Source organism: Schistocerca americana, chromosome 5 (genome assembly GCF_021461395.2).
Source record: "Schistocerca americana isolate TAMUIC-IGC-003095 chromosome 5, iqSchAmer2.1, whole genome shotgun sequence".
Classification (NCBI taxonomy): domain Eukaryota; kingdom Metazoa; phylum Arthropoda; class Insecta; order Orthoptera; family Acrididae; genus Schistocerca; species Schistocerca americana.
Window position 1 is genome coordinate 510209310 of NC_060123.1, and position 18402 is coordinate 510227711.

Below are 18402 nucleotides of genomic sequence, written 5' to 3' on the forward strand. Positions count from 1 at the left end.
AAGTAAAAAATAGTTTTATTTCAAATGATTATTATCTTCACAGTGCTAAAATCCACTTGCATGTATGACTACCATTACAATGAGAGATGATTGATATACTAGTTTTATCCTCATTTTCTGTTACAAAGTAATTCATGTATCACAGTTGCAACATTTTACATTGGTTTCATTGTTTCTCTTACAGAAAGGAAGACTTTAATAAACCTGTTATTTAACGATATTTCTTTGGCTGCACAGCGTTCCACACATGTAACCTGTAAGAAACAGTTTTGAAATATGAATAATGATCTTCAGTAATATCACCACAATCATAAAGGGGATGAATTCAAATGTAACATGAGGCAACAAACAAGTAAAAAATGACACTAAAGGTAACAAGGGAATGGTCTCACCTGACATGCTGTAACTACCCTGAATTCTTCTTTGTAGGAAGAATACAACCAGACACATTCCATGTCACAATTTTAGCTAATAAAACACACTGCAAATATTTTAAAAAAAAATATTATTTAAAATTACCAATGGCCTTCCTCACCAGGTAGCACATCCATATATGGATAAAGACACAAATCATTACGTAAGCTATCAAGTGACTGTTAGCATCAAGAAACATCAATAGTTACCTGTTCCTTCTGCAGTTCTGGTGTCAACTGTAGATAAAACTAAATTTGTGTTCATTTTTTTTTTGTTTTTTAAAAATATGTGCTTGCTAATAGAATCTTTTGGTGCAGGTTCAAAAGTTTGACATAATGTGGAATCCAGTTAATGGTCTCTATCTTGGACAGGTGAAATGTGAAGAACATTGTATACGATGGGAAATCGCTCACTACAACTGGAAGCTGAAATGTGCTTTTCTGATTGATTTCTGGGACATTCATCCAAACAAAGTGGACATTTTGATTGGAACTCAAAAAATCAAACAAAGCATCAAAATGTTTGAGGGGTGACAGCTGTGCCAGTAAGAGTCCAGAGTATGCAATAGCTTTCTATGGCAAGGAAAAGGCTGTAGATTTTTGGCTAAATGAAAAGAATGACACAAAGAAACAAATATGTACCAAAACGAAACTCGGAAAAGTGTGAAAGGCAATCTACTCAAAACATTTAGTACCCCATATGGAAGACAACGTACCATTACTGATGGAGACCAGAGACTAGGTGCTCTTTGAACTGCAATTGAGATGAAAATGGTTTCTAGTTTTCTTTGCTTTGGTTAAGCAGATGCAGGAAACTGAACACATGTGGAATTACAAAGTTTACTTCAAATAAACACAGCGACGAAATGCCATTAATCGATAATACAATAGAGAAACCCTTAACTGATGCAAAAATGAAGCCTGCTATGTATAATATTAACAAATCTGATTTCGAGAAGGAATCTTTGGCAAACTGCACTTTTGCAGCACAAAGAGTCAGTTGTTAAATCTGTGAACGCTATGACACTGGTATGAAATACTGTCAGTGAGAAGTATAAGTGAATTACTATTTCCACATCAATATCTGTTTTTCATGAATCTCAACTCAAGGTAGTTACCAAAAATTTTAAAAAAAGGACTCTTTACATCCACCAATCTTGTAACTGACATATCAAAATTGGAAAATGGCAAAGGGTAATTTTCAACAATTAATCTGAAATGTTTCTTACCACCCGAAAGAAATACTCCATTGCTTTTGTTGGACTCTTTACTCGGACATAATGACACCTGCCTTTCAAAACAACAGACAGACTGTCAATATATGTCAGACTCCTCCCAAAACAACCTGTGGTCCAATCTCTCGATAAAGATTTCTTCAATGGCGTGAATCTTTCAGGAAACTGCCAGATAATATAATTGCTTATAGCTCTTTGCCACTTCAGGTTTGTAAGAGAACAGGAATCCTAAAACTTCAGACATTTGTGCATTATCAGTTTGCATTGCTACGTTTAATGGACTTCATCAAGTATACTTGGCACACAGGAAACCACTGGGACTATATCTTACAAGCCCAATTCTGTCTAAATATAAGTAACAGCTTAGTAATTACTGTGAATATGCCAGATGTAAGGAAAACGTTTTCACCACTCAAGACGTATAAATTTTTATGAGTACTATAAGGACTAAGCAAGAAACTGTTCCATTGTGCAAAACTAAGAAAATAATATTAAGAATTGTGCTACAATAATTAGTAAAAAATGAGACCGGTGCATGTACTACTCAGTTCCAACACGTTACATTCCAAATTGAAATGATGGAAGATGTTTAATGTATGTCAAAAATGCCATATTTTTGTGTGTTCCAGTAGTCATCTATGCTGGAAGTCATCCATAAAAGTGTGACTTTTTTGCATGGATTACATCTTTAAATTCACTTGTTTTGCCACTGGATTTCTAGTGGAGAAGTTGGTTAATGTGTTCCTGAGTAACATTAAGAACTATGGTCTTTTGTTCTTAATGTGGTGCTTCTATTTTCAGGATGGTTATGGATGAGCAGGAAATTGTCCTTGAGCAATGTGAGAACAGCCATGTCATATACCAGCTCCGCTGTAATTCCTGCACAGCTTTTTATGTAAGCATGACCACCAAATGAATGGCCACCAGCAAACTGTGGCTAAGTACAGACTTGGCCCCTCATTAGAAGAACAAGTTGCTGAGCACAACATGCTTGAGTTCAATGGATCCTTCCCTCCAGCACCAGCTTTTCTTAAGTACATAGATGAGGGTTATCCTTGCAACACACCCTTCATTCCTGTAATCCTCCCAGCCTCAATCTAAGTAATGCACTTTCCACAACCAACATTCTCATCTTTCTGTGTTCTGCACCGTCTCACAATCCACTCTTTTGCATAGTTTTGTGCACTACACAAACCCAACAGCTCTGGTGCCTGAACATTGCATTCCTATGTTGTACAAATGCTGCTGCTCCCTCCTGCATTCCTCTCCTCCCTCCCTCTACTCTCACCCATGTCTCTACCTGGCAAACTTAAGAGAGTCCCAGCATTGTGCATTCAGCTGATACAATGTAGTTGCACAGGAATGTTTGTTTGTGTGTGTGTGTGTGTGTGTGTGTGTAGGAGAGAGCACTCTACATTGTTAAAAGATTCACATGAAAGATATTGACATTTTCATTCTTTTTTGTGTGTCATACTTTCATTACTCGGTAGGTGTCTGTCTCCTTTACCCTTAAACTATTTACATTATACCAGAGCTAAATATTTTCTTTTATGTGATTGTTTGTTTTGTTTTAGGATGCAAGAACAACTAGGGTTGTACGCACCCATGTCAGAACTGTAGAACACACAGACAAGAAGGAGTTAAAAATGACTACACGTGAATCTGTAACTCACATGTAGAATTGTGAATCTTTTTGAAACATCCTATACCGTGCATCCGCTAAGTCTCTCCACAGCGTCTTCCATCTCACCTTGCAGGGTGTGTAAGGTTGGCAGCACATTCAAATCTCGTCTGCATGTGTCCTGTGGACCTGCAGAGGTAGGGTGGAGGTAATAGTGTTGCATGTGTGTTGCAGCTGTTATTCGTGTTATCATCTAGTTCTTGAGTAATCTGAGTGCAACTGAGAATGCTTACTGAATAACTTGAAAATTAAGGATTTAGGACATATTTTTATATGAAATTTTTTTATGTTTTGGTGTAAGGAACCTATCCCCAAATTTTGTAACTATTTTTGAAACACCCTCAATATGGTGTGCCCATAAAAAAAACAACACAAATTAATTTCTATTGGGATTTGAATCATATAAATATGCTTAAATTATTACCGGAAGCTTCCAACATTTTATTGCAAATTGACAGCAAACTCTTTCCATAACAACAGAAAAATGAGCTCCATTTCACATGCAGACTTCTCAATCAATATGATAACTATGCCCCATTGTGCACTGTAAGATCCAGAATAATACCAGCCTTGTAGCTATCTAACACGTTAATTTTTCAAGACCATGAGAACCAGCAGGCTCTGGTATATTAGGTATACCCTAAAAAGTCTTAGGAGTCTGGGTGTGGGGGATTTGGACTAGGAAAATAGTTTGGGGAGGGGGAGGTGTTGTTGGAGCAGTAAGTCTCAGTTCATCTCAGAAATACAAATTTTATTGGAAAATTTAACAACTATTTCTCCAAACCATGAAGTCTAATGGGTCCATGTGCTAAGAAAAATATTTTTGCTGTATCAAATTCAAGGTACACCAGAAGGAAAAATAGTTCAAGAGCTAATTCGGCCCATCTTTGATTATTGTGATATCCTACCAGGGCAAAACAGTGACAACTTCTTGATCTCGTCAAAATTTTTATATAAGATGGAATACCAACACACCACACAATGCTCAGATAACACCTTCCTAGAGAGAACTGGATTCTGGCGGTAACACAGGAGTGCTTATAGCTCCTCTTGTTTATTTTATGGACAGCTTTGCAATCAATTCTGAAATATAGCATTCGCAAAACAACAACACTGACAAGGCACCTCCTCAAACATACTAAATTACTTCCAAATTCCCCTCATACCACAACTCTTTCTATCGTTTGACTGGAGAATGACATGCCATGTAACATACGAGAAGTATTCCCAGTTTGTGTGTTAAACTAACAGCTTGTCTCTTGAAACATTGGCGGTTACCCTTGACTTCTCACCAAGTCCACATACACCACATTCTACAGTTCCAATTTTGCTACCTTTAATTCTTAAGATATGTTTCTTCTCTTACCACATTTTTCTGTTCTTTTTCTCTTTGTAAGTTCCTTAATTATAGTTATTATACAGTGCGTCCAAAAAATCTCTCCACAGCGCCAAGTTCCATGTTTCTTGCCTTGCAGGGCATGTAAGGTAAGCGGCACATTCATATCACTGTATAAACTCAAGGCGTTCTTTTCGTCAATGTTCAACAGGTTATACAGATTTAATTTGAGCAAAGAAGCCACTGATAGGGAGATTGAAATGATTGTAAGGATAGGACTGGCTAATGGGTACTCGGAAAAATTTGTATGAGAATTTGTAGCTAAAATTCTCGGCAAGAGGTGGCAGTCAGGCTGCAAAAAATTAAATAGTAACTTTTTGTCAATGGAATATGTTGCACCATGTTGCCAAAAAATAACTAGAGCCTTCAGGAAGGCTGGCGTTCATGTAGGCTTCCATACAAGGAAGAAGTTGGGGGGAATATTGCGACATAAGGAGGAAGGGAAAACAGATAAGTTTAAGCAGTCCGGTGTATACGAAATTAAGTGTGGAGGATGTGCTGGGACATACATTGGCCAGACAGGTAGGGATTTTGCCACAAGGTTTAGAGAGCATAACTACAGTAATAATAGTGGGCTGGAGTGCCATATGAGGGAGACTGGCCATAAGCTGGCCCCGATAGAAGATAGCCTAAGGATTCTGCATTTAGAACCAAAAGGGAAGATTTTAGATAACCTTAAAGATTTGGAGATCTACGCGCGTATACAGCATACTGCCCACCCAGTCTTTAATGAACAGGCTTCCAGTGGGAACAACTGGTTTTTTGGCTTGTTTGAACAGATACTATTTTGAACTTTGTGTCTATTATCCCCTCATGAGAAGTAAGATAGTGTATTTTATAAGAGCTGGTGGTGGTCTGTGCACGTACTGTTATGATAGGCTAGGTTTTTTTTGTTGAGTGGTTGGCTAGTCTGTCATACAGGGAAAATTAGATGGGCAGATAGATTGGCATAAACGGATTTGTTCACCACCATACCCTTTGGATGGTCCTTGGTTACACAATGGTTTATTTTATTGATTTTAGACTTTACAATTTTAACACTTTTAATTTTTTGTTTTTTAAAAAATCTAGAGCTCTCAGGTATCCGGATAGCATAGGTAGGACTTGGGCAATTTTCGTGCCACTAGTTTATATAAGGAATGTGTGACGTATAACCCATATGTGTTTTGGGATTTTATGAAAATGCTCTTCCTCTCACCATTAAACTCTTTCCATGTGGTAGAGGGGTGTAAGTGGTTGTTTGAAGGCTTCTATTTGGGCAATCATGGCCCATGAGTAACACTTGGCTGTAATTCGATAGGCGGATGGCTGCCGCTGATGTGGTTGCTAGATTATATTTTCATTCTATGGGAACTGATAAGCATAGCAAATGAGTATTTGGCGCCTCGATGTACAACTTTTGTAAAATTTGAACAATGTAAGAAAAGTTAAGATTGATACTTACTGTAAAGATAATACGTCAAGTTGCAGGCAGGCGCAATTAAGACACTCACACATCAGTGTTTGTCAGAAAGAGAACACACCATTCATTCACACAAGCATGCACACATGATCACCAACTCCTGCAGCTTGGCCCTGAGCTGCCAGAGGTGGTGGTCAAGCATGTGTGAGATGTGTTTGCTTGTGTGAATGAATGTTGTGTGTTTCCCTTTATCTGATGAAGGCTGAAACTGAAAGCTTGTGTAGTTGTGTTTTAATTGTGCCTGTAGGCAACTTAGGATCTTATCTTTATAGTAAGTAGCAATCTGTCTTTTCTTACACTGCTGATATTCCTACCTGGAGTTTCCATTGTTTGATTTTGTAAAATTTGAAGAGACTGTTGTTTTAGTTGTTCAACCTACTCTTGTGGAAGCCTTACCTGAGCAAGGGGTGGTGGTGATCTATATTAAAATTGTGTACAATACACAAAACTTAACAGTTTTTGCTAGTGTTGGGGAACCAACACAAGAGTGTCCAATTCACAGAGGAGTAAAACAGATCCCATCGCTCCAAAGTTGTTATCTGGTATCCTGAAAATTGTCAAGTCAGAACAGGGATGTAAAGATAAAGGAATCAGAATCAATTGGATGAGACTTAACAACCCAAGATTTGCAGATGGTGATGTATCATCGGCAAATTATTTTGAAGAACTACAGACACTGGTATCGGATCTCACCTCAGAAAGTCAGACAGTGGAACTAAACAAACATTTTGCAAAACCTCAAGTATATTTAATAAATAGAGCACAATGGGAAATGTACAACTCAAAAACACACTACTTGACAATGTCAGAAGATACATCGGTCTTGGCCAACTTGTAAGTATGACAGGAGACATAAGATAGGAAATCTTTCAACGCATCAAGCTACTCTGATAAGCATGTGGGAGACATGCAGCTATCTGCATATAAACCATGGCAGTAAAACTGGCAAAAAAGTTTTTGATCAGTGTGTGTCCTTCCCATTTCGACTAACAGCTGTAATACTTCGACACTTTATGAACATACAAGAGGGAAACTTAGAATTGCACAAAAAGGGGTGGGAAGATCTGTGTTATAATTTACAAGGAAATACAAGAAAATGGTAAAAGACATCAAGTAAATTACCAAATCCTGGAGAACAGCCATTATAAAATGGCAATGGCCCGACCATGTTGCAAGAAGAAACAACAACTGATGAACAACAGAGGCAGGGCTGGAACGAGGTCCAGGAGACAGAGGCAGACAGACAAATAGACCAAGCAGAAGCCTGCCAGATCGATGGGGCAAGATTTGCAGAAATCACTTGAGTCTACTAGCTGAATATTACCTAAGACCATTCCTCATGGAAGAATATCTTTCAGAGATACCTGACCTCGGTAATTGGAGAGTCCATGTCATTTAACAATAAAAATGACTGACAATGATGATATCATGGATCAGAAAAAACAGCAAACGGAAGAACCCATTGACAAAGCATATTCATCAAACATATCAACATGCACATTAACAAAGAGACTGCTGTCCGAAACTAATACTGTAATATAAGAGTCTCATTACACTATTCCATCCATTTTTATCATAAAGTCAAACTGTTGTGGAAGTGGCTTTTATGAGACCAACTGTAACAAATGTGGCTCATACTACTTACCTATCACAAGGAGATCACGCTGTACTTCATTCAAGGAGCACAAAAGAAACTGGAGACTGCAAGAAATTCACTATGCTTTTGCAGATTGTTTACAAGCCACACACACATACTTCACACAGGTAGAAATCCAATTAAAGCATGATACTGGTCAAATCTACCTCCCACATTCACCTCCCATCCCTTCTGAAAACTCAGTTGTGCTGAGATTGATCTGTTGCATAGCCTGACATCTAGGTTAGGGTGGAAGGTGATAAGTTGGTTGTGAGTTGGCACAGCCAACCATGTGAGTACCAAATAAAGGATGCAGTAACAGACTGTAGGGTTACTAATCCTTTCATTTGCATCACATTCAACACGCAATGCCACACTTAATAACTTTTTGTTACAAAAACAAACCCTAAAGTAAATTAAAAACCTATATTAAGCAATGGACAAGTATCTGATGGGTGTTTTAATGTACCTCAAGTATGTATATCATACATAAATTTTGCAAAAATTCAAGGGGTCTACACTATGTATCTTTTACCAGAGATTTTGTACTTTCAACAAGAAGCATAAATGCTTGTGTGACCAGAAACTCTCCAAAATTTCAAACTGCCATTCTGAAGATGTTCATTGAATAGTAAGTATCAAAGTTCATATCATTTAATGCTTGTTCATCTGAGTGTGTGAATTCATTCATCTGTTGCTGAGATACAACTTCAACAAATAATGAAGGTAGGGGAGAGGGAGCAAGGATAGTAATGTGCATATTTAATATTACAGCACGGTAAAAAATAAGACTGAGCAACAACTTCATTTATGAGGTCAAATACAGTTTTCTCTACTGTGCAACATGCACACTATCAAATCAGAATGGGCACTAATAAACTAGCCTACACAGGAATTGTGACCATAAACAGTTTACCTATTCATTCTTATAGAAGGGTTGTACTTTGTGACTGTGACTCTGTGTGTGTGTGTATGTGTGTGTGTGTATGTGTGTGTGTGTATGTGTGTGTATATCCAAGATCCATCTTATGAACACAAATAATCACAAGCTAAGACTCAGCACTGCAGCCTTATAGTATTAAAGGTGTGCAGACCAAACATCAAATGTAATCGCCCATTTGTATAAGGCCCTTGTTGATGTAAAAGTTGACTCAACTTCTGCTGTATACACATACCGCTGTAATTCTGATGGCATCACTGTGCTCAGCTGTATACAAGTCAACTTTTATGTCAAAAAGGGCCTTATGTTAATGGGCCACTGCATTTGGTTTTTGGTCTGCATACCTGTAATACTATAGTGCTGCAATCCTAAGTCACAACTTGTGATTATTTGTGTTCATAAAATGGAAATCGAATATTACAAGAGCTATGTGACTTTATTCAATTTACTTAATCAGCATTTGATGTAACAAGGCCTATTACACTTTCTGAAGAAGACAATTTTAAAATTGTCAAAACTTAGGGCAGAGGTGCCAATAAACCCAACTGTTCCCCCCCCCTCCAACGTCTCCAAGTTTACTGACACAATAGTTGCTGAAGTTGCAGCTACATTTAAGATTTTTTTAATAATAATACACAGCAGATAACAACTTGGACTAAGCCATATGGTGCATTCTTCCTACACTCCACCCATCCGCATAATGGGGAAAAGTTTTAATACATGACAGAACAAAAAGTGTGATTTGCCAGGTGTACCAAGTGAAGTGCACACCAGTACATCAAAACATAAAGAGCTTTAAGCACAAAAACAAATTGACTACAAGACAACACACACACACACACACACAAATGTTTTGTGAGCATCTTGTGATGGTCTTTTGGTAGGACAATTCAACAGGTAAATATAACTACCCTATGGTACTTGTTGAATGTACTAGGGCACAACAGGAAAGAAAAAAAAATCATTTCTACAAACCATAGTCACAGGAAAACCACTCACAAATGGATGGTAAATACATGTTACAATTTGGGCTGAACACTTCCGCAGTATTGAAATATTCAAAATTTGCTTATATGAGAGATGTGGAGAACATTTTGTAACTCAACTGATTATGATGCATATGTCTCAGTCATTTTATTTAGTACCAAGTGGCCAACTGCAACAACCCTTAGAAAGAGAGACTTAAAAACCATGCACAGAAATCAAACAAAACAAAAGTAACTGCGAGAAGCTGTAGTATTAAAGAAAAAAATATGTTTAATGTCGTGTAATCAAACACCTAGAAAATTACTGTAAACAAAAGAAACATGGCCAATTGAAAATGTTATCTGATCGCTATCCTTCCCCACAACATGATTTGTTGCACAGTCGCTCGATGTACTGCAAGGGTGGACATGGAATGGATAACACCCCCCCCCCCTTTCCATCCCTGTGTTTCGACAGTTAAATGTCCAAAAAGTGTTAGCGAAAATTAATTTGGTTCAAATCGCTCTAACCACTATGGGACTTGACATCTGAGGTCAGCAGTCCCTAGACTTAGACTTTGAACTACGTAAATCTAACTAACGACACCACACACACACACACTCATGCTCGAGGCAGGATTCAAACCTGCGTCGTAGCAGCAGCGCGGTTCCGTACTGAAGCGCCTAGAACCGCACGGCCACAATTAATTTGGTCAGATGTATCAACAACACATGAATTAACAGTTTGCACTTCATTGTATCACAGCTAATAGCCCTTGAATCAGGTTACCAAATGGGAACATTTCTGTGCAATGAATATACGACACATATTTTATGGGAAAGTTACCTCATCTGCGCTCAATTCACGGTCATTAAATGACGTTACACAACGCCTGAAGCAATGTTCCGAAATTTTGTTGTACATAATTACGAAGTCTCGAATCTGCAAAATAAAACAGCCTTATGAAAGTTTTTGAATATATTATTGTAAGTGTTTACGAACACCAACAAAATGAATGATTTACACTTTTCGTCTGCTCGTCCATCACGTTGAGATCTGCCCATGAAGCAAAACGTTTGCACAACTCCGATTTAAGTATTTCAACGCCGGCTTTTCCGCCGACAGCTATTTTATCTTACAAACAATAACGATTTAGGCCAAGTTACACAAGCGACGCTTACTTTGGTTAGTTGATAGCAATCAACCGGAACAGTTGGTAAAAGTTATACATTATTAGGTGGATTTGTCATGACATCGCTCTTAGTGGTCAGTAGTAAGTAATGCAACTTAAAGGGCTATCTGAATTACTATGCTATGAAGGTCCGTATGATTCTTTGAATATTTTGAAGAGGATCTCGCAAATTAACTACAGTATTAACCCACTGTAAACAAAACAATATTTTTTTTAATAAGTTGTATTATCTTTGCCAATCTATCAAAGAAATTGAAATTGATATCAGCTAATAATTTGCACAATGTTATGGCGCCAGTTGCAGTTTTTATGTTCTGTAGATAGGTTTCTACACACTGACTCATACTACGGCGTCCTATTAAACTCATCTTGTCGGTTCCTTGAAGATGTATTGCAAGAGAACTAAGAGCTAGCGTAAAAAAAGCAAAAAGAAAATGAGGAAGCAGAAAACAGTAACCATTGTACAAACAAATTGGAATGTGGTATACGAATTAAGAAACTAGCAGTAATTGAAGCTGTTAAGGGCAAGATCAAGCATAATAAAGGATGTTCCCGACTATTTTACATACATATAAAACTAATTGTTGAGAGCCCTCTTGACACAGTCATTACTGTCGATATAAATGTACCACATTTCAACAGTAGCCCTTCCGCCAGATTCACAGACGCAACAAAATTGTCGCCTCAGCTAGTGACATACTGCATTTGCAATGCTGTTGCATGTGTGAGTTCTCAGGTTTCACTGGCATAGCTCAAGAGATGCAACGTTTGTCATGCCACCAAGGGTTCTACTTCATTGTGGTTGTACTGTACTACGCCACTTTCCACAACTGCTCCCTGGGACAGTATTTTGTAAAACGAGCAGTCTGTCGCACTTGTCGTGGAATAAGTACTGCTGTAGTCCATTCGATTTCACTGTATTTTAATTTTATTACTGAAAATCGTGAAAAGAATAGTCGGCAGGTACACTTTCACAGCTAGTGGAACTACAAGAACAGCAATCTGTATTTGATTTTCTGCAGTAGAGTGTGTGTGTGGGGGGGGGGGGGGGTCAATATTTGCATACAGATGACGTATGCCACAAGATATTTGGAGGGATAAATAAATAAACTGAATCTAAGTAACCAAAAAAGCGAGTCGTATAAACTTCATGATTTGTGAGACCTAGCATTGTATAACTTGTGGATTATATGCTTGAAATACCTCCCTAGTGTGTTGTGATAGCTGTTAAATCAAAAATTAGACATTCGAAACACCTATATCAACTGTTACAAAAAGATTCTAAAATCTTATGGTTCCTGAAGATGGGTAGCACCCTTTTCAGTAGCTGCAGGGGCAACAGTCTGGATGATTGACTGATCTGGCCTTGTAACACTTACCAAAACGGCCTTGCTGTGCTGGTACTGCAAACGGCTGAAAGCAAGGAGAAACTACAGCCATAATTATTCCCAAGAACATGCAGCTTTACTGTATGGTTAAATGATGATAGCATCCTCTTGGGTAAAATATTCCAGAGGTAAAATAGTCTCTCATTCGGATCTCCGGGCGGGGACTACTCAGAAAGACGTTGTTATCAGGAGAAAGAAAACTGGCGTTTTATGGGTCGGAGTGTGGAATGTCAGATTCCTTAATTGGGTAGGTAGGTTAGAAACTTTAAAAAGGGAAATAGATAGGTTAAAGTTAGATATAGTGGGAATTAGTAAAGTTCGGTGGCAGAAGGCACAAGACTTGTGGTCAGGTGAATACAGGGGTATAAATACAAAATCACATAGGGTTAATGCAGGAGTAGGTTTAATAACAAATAAAAAAAATAGGAATGCTGGTAAGCTTCTACAAACAGCATAGTGAATGCATTAATGTGACAAAGATAGATATGAAGCCCACACCTACCATAGTTGTACAAGTTTATATGCCAACTAGCTCCGCAGATGACAGAAGAGATTGATGAAATGTATGATGAGATAAACGAAATCATGTAGATAGTGAAGGGAGACGAAAATTTAATAGTGATGGGTGACTGGATTTCGATAGTAGGAAAAGGAAGAGAAGGAAAAATAGTAAGTGAATATGGAATAGGGGTAAGGAATGAAAGAGGAAGCCGCATAAAGTATAACTTAATCATAGTTAACACTAGGTCCAAGAATCATGAAAGAAAGTGTATACATGGAAGAAGCCTGGAGATACTGGAAGGTTTCAGATAGATTATATAACGGTAAGACAGAGATTTAGGAACCAGGTTTTAAATTGCAGGACATTTCCAGGGGCAGATGTGGACTCTGACCACAATCTCTTGGTTATGAACTGTAGTTTAAAACTGAAGAAACTGCAAAAAGGTGGGAATTTAAGGAGATGGGACCTGGATAAACTGACAGAGCCAGAGATTGTAGAGAGTTTCAGGGAGAGCATTAGGGAACGATTGACAAGAATGGGGGAAAAAATAGAGTAGAAGAAGAATGGGTAGCTTTGAGAGATGAAATAGTGAAGGCAGCAGAGGATCAAGTAGGTAAAAAGACGAGGGCTAATAGGAATCCTTGGGTAACAGAAGAGGTATTGAATTTAATTGATGAAAGGAGAAAATATAAGAACGCAGTAAATGAAGCTGGCAAAAAGGAATACGAATGTCACAAAAAAGAGATCGACAGGAAGTGCAAAATGGCTAAGCATGGATGGCTAGAGGACAAATTTAAGGTTGGTTGTAGAGGCATATATCACTAGGGGTGAGATAGATACTGGCTACAGGAAAATTAAAGAGACCTTTGGAGAAAAGAGAACCACTTGTATGAATATCAAGAGCTCAGATGGAAACCCAGTTCTTGGGGACAATATTATGGAAATGGAAAAGGATGTAGATGAAGATGAAAAGGGAGATATGATACTGCATGAAGAGTTGACAGAGCACTGAAAGACCTAAGTCGAAACAAGGCCCTAGGAGTAGACAACATTCCATTAGAACTACTGATAGCCTTGGGAGAGCCAGCCCTGACAGAACTCTACTATCAGTTTAATTAGCCACTGCTGCAAAATACTAACACGAATACTTCACAGACGAATGGAAAAACTGGTAGAAGCCGACCTCGGGGAAGATCAGTTTGGATTCCATAGAAATGTTGGACATGTGAGGCAATACTGATCCTACGACTTATCTTAGAAAATAGATTAAGGAAAGGCAAACCTCCTTTTTCAGCATTTGTAGACTTAGACAAAGCTTCTGAAAATGTTGACTAGAAAAGTCTCTTTTAAATTCTTAAGGTGGCAGAGGTAAAATACAGGGAGTGAAAGGCTATTTACAATTTGTACAGAAACCAGATGGCAGTTATAATAGTCGAGGGGCATGAAAGGGAAGCAGTGGTTTGGAAGGGAGTGAGACAGGGTTGTAGCCTATCTCCAATGTTATTCACTCTGTATATTCAGCAGGCAGTAAAGGAAACAAAAGAAAAATTTGGAGTAGGAATTAAAATCCATGGAGAAGAAATAAAAATTTTGAGGTTTGCTGATGACATTGTAATTCTGTCAGAGAAAGCAAAGGACCTGGAAGAGCAGCTGAACGGAATGGACAGTGTGTTGAAAGGAGGATATAAGACGAACATCAACAAAAGAAAAATGAGGATAATGGAATGTAGTCGAATTAAATTGGGTGATGCTGAGGGAACTAGATTAGGAAATGAGACACTTAAAGTAGTAAATGAGTTTTGCTATTTGTGGAGCTAAATAACTGATTATGGTCGAAGTAGAAAGGATATAAAAAGTAGACTGGCAATGGCAAGGAAAGTGTTTCTGAAGAAGAGAAATTTGTTAACATCGAATATAGATTTAAGTGTCAGGAAGTCGTTTCTGAAAGTATTTGTGCGGAGTGTAGCCATGTATGGAAGTGAAACATGGACAATAAATGGTTTAGACAAGAAGAGAATAGAAGCTTTCGAAATGTGGTGCTTCAGAAGAATGCTGAAGATTAGATGGGTACATCACATAACTAATGATGAGGTATTGAATAGAATTGGGGAGAAGAGAAATTTGTGGAACAACTTAACTAGAAGAAGGGATCGCTTGGAAGGACATACTCTGAGGCATCAAGGGATGACCAATTTAGTATTGGAGGGCAGCGTGGAGGGTAAAAATCGTAGAGGGAGACCAAAAGATGACTACACTAAGCAGATTCAGAAGGATGTATGTAGCAGTAGGCACAGGGAGATTCAGAAGCTTGCACACTATGGAGTAGCATTGGGAGTTGCATCAAACCAGCCTCTGGACTGAAGACCACAACAACAACAACATTCGTAGCCACCCATATGATTTCAAATGATGTCATACTGAAAGCTGTGTAACTACGTAGAATTAGAGTTGTCCTGTGTGAATGGTAGCTCACGATTCCATGCGGAAAGCCACAAGCTGTGGCGCCACTTTACTTGCGTGTGTTAACCCAGCCTCACAAGGAGATGCAATCCTTGCACAAAGTGGAATATATTTTTTCTCTGACGATCTTTGCTGTACTTCTACCTTTTTAATCTTCTACAGCATGTTGTACATTGTGTACAGTTTTTGTGGAGGTGTTAATACGAAAAGCTACCGTACCAACGTCAAAATTTAAATGCGTTATTAACAGAAATAGCACGAAGGAAAATGAGCAGTATTGAAGTAATGTAGATAGTACAAGTGAAGTCCAAATACTACAGAGATTGGATACTGATAACTGAAGTAGAACCTAATTTTGTATTTGCTGATTGCGAGTATTCCATGTGCTGTCATGTTACTTTAGTTGTAGGTTTGGTGATATTTTTGCCTTGGGAAAGTAAGTGGAGGAACAGAAGCAAGTGGCAAGGAAGTGAAGGAAAGTAGAGCATAGACAGTACAAGGAGCCGCCCGGGATTAGCCGAGTGGTCAAGGCGCTGCAGTCGTGGACTATGAGGCTGTCGGGTTCAGCTAAACTGGTGGCTGTCCGACCTTTGCTTAACGTGATTCAGAAGAATGAAGACCTTCAGTTGAGCAACAAAAACTTTTTTGCGAGCGCGTATCTGACGACGCCCGGCATGCATGGACAGATCGGAGCTATAAAATTTGCTTCCGGCCTATACAGAGGATCCTTAATCCTCGGAAACTTCCGTAGTTAAGAGAGGAAACTGTACTCGTCCACACAAGTCAGGAGGCACGGAACTACTCACTAATTCAAACAACCAGAAATAATAATAATAATAACAGAACGTATATAAAAGCTAGAAAACACAGCGCCTCTAGAGGCTGGGCGCGGAACTACACAAACGTCGCGTAAAGTAATTACAACTGCACAACACTGCACTGACAAACGCGCACAGCACACAAACACACACACAGCGGCGAGCTTGAATTAGCGCGCGGGAGCGTCGCTACATCAGCCCCCCGGGCGGAAGCGGAGCGTCGGCGTCGAGATACCGCGCCGGAAAGTGCACCCGACGTCCAGAACGGGTCGTCCTCGTCGGAGGAGGAGGAACAACGTAAGGAGGCGGATGTTGTACTGCGTTGGGCGGCGGATGTTGAAGAGCCGGCGCCGGAGATGTGGCGTCAGTGTCTGAAACAGCGGTAGATGGATGCCTACGACGAGGTGCCGCTAGTGGGGTGTCAGGAAAAACATACGCTGGTTTAACCCGATTCAACGCAACAGTCGTGGTTTTGCCGTTCACTAGGATATCCATGGTGTGGGCACTGCGCCGTAGCACTTCATATGGACCAGAATAAGGAGCTTGTAAAGGCGGTTTAACGCCCTCAGTGCGGAGCATGACGTGACGACATTGTTCCAGGTCCTGGTGCACGAAAGTGGGCGGCTTGCCATGACGTGTGGCTTTCGGAGGGCGAATCTTTGATACATGGTCCCTCAATCGTCGCAAGAAATCCGGCTGGCCAGTAGCAACTGTCTCTGTGGCATCAGCGTCTACAAAGTTACCAGGAAGGCGCAGTGTTTCTCCATAAACCAGTACTGCCGCTGACGACCCCAGGTCTGGTTTGAAAGTCGTCCGTAAGCCTAACAAGACCACTGGTAGTGCGGTTGTCCAGGTTTCTTCGTGGCACATCAGCGCGGCCTTCAAACAACGGTGCCAGCGTTCGATCATTCCGTTGCTTGCTGGGTGATAACTTGTGGTCTTATGGTGGGTGTAACCACAAAACTTGGCCAGCTGTGAGAACAGGTCTGATTCAAATTGCCGTCCGCGGTCAGTGGTAATATGTAGTGGGCATCCAAATCTTGCCAACCAAGTCATTGCAAAAGCGGAAGCTAATGTGTCTGCTGTGATATTATCCACCGGCACTGCCTCCGGCCTACGTGTAAAACAGTCGATCATTGCAAACAGATATCTTTGCCCGTTCGAAGGTGGAAGTGGTCCGACTAAATCTAAATGAACGTGGGCAAAGCGGGCGGTGGTATCCGGAAAATCGCCGATCGGTGCGTGTACATGGCGGTTAATCTTGCAGCGTTGGCACTGAAGACAAGATTGGACCCACTCGCGGCAGTCTTTTTGCATGCCTGGCCACACGAAACGTTGCGATACTAGGCGGAATGTCGGGCGTACCCCGGGATGGCACAATCCATGTACTATATCAAAGGCTTGTCTTCTAAAAGCCGGCGTCAGAAAGGGACGAGGTCGGCCGCGAGAAACGTCGCAGTATAGCTGTGTATCTTCCGCCGGAACATCAACGAGTTTCAGTTGCAATGCGAAAGCCGTGTCTTTAACATAGGCAAGGAGTTCTTCGTCGTCTCTCTGTGCCTGTGCCAGTGCAGGAAAGTCTATGGTACTGGAAACACTGCTGATCGGTGAAAGGCAATCCGCAACAATGTTGTCGATCCCAGAAATATGTCTAATGTCGGTAGTAAACTGGGCCACGAACTCAAGGTGATGAAATTGACGGGGAGAGCAGTTGACACTATTCCGACGGAAGGCGAACGTGAGTGGCTTGTGGTCTGTATATATCGTGAAAGTTCGCGCTTCCACTTGGGGGCGAAAATATTTCACTGCCTGGTATACTGCCAGGAGCTCACGGTCATATGTGCTCCATTTTCTCAGTGCAGGCGAAAGCTTGTGGGAATAATACGCCAGTGGCTGCCATGCGTTGTCGGACCATTGTTGTAACGCGGCACCGATCGCCGTCTGGCTCGCATCTACGACAATTGCTAATGGCGCGTCGAGCCGTGGGTGTGCGAGAAGCGCCGCGTCGGCCATGCTCCTCTTTGTTGCCTCGAACGCAGAACACATGTCCTCTGTCCACTGTATCAGAGACTTGCTATTTACTTTAGGGCCTGATAATGCCGCCGTCGAAGGTTCCTGCAGCTCCGCAGCGTGAGGAAGGTGTCGTCGATAAAAATTGAGCTTCCCCAAAAAACGACGTAATTCTTTGATCGTAGTTGGTCGGGGTAGCTGCAAGATAGCGTCCACCTTCTCGGACAGAGGAAGAGAGCCTTCAGCAGAAATCTTATGGCCAAGAAATGTCACCTCTGACTGCCCAAAAACACACTTGTCCAC

At 40.2% G+C, this 18402-nt stretch overlaps 1 long non-coding RNA gene across 1 annotated transcript; it reads right to left on the reverse strand.

Moving 5' to 3' along the window:
* Positions 1-209: 209 nt before the first annotated feature.
* LOC124616734 lies at positions 210-11651 on the reverse strand. Its single transcript, XR_006979875.1, has 3 exons — positions 10911-11651; positions 10576-10671; positions 210-254 (listed from the first exon to the last, which is right to left on the reverse strand). It is a non-coding gene; the product is annotated as an uncharacterized LOC124616734 (long non-coding RNA).
* Between the last annotated feature and the right edge of the window lie 6751 nt (positions 11652-18402).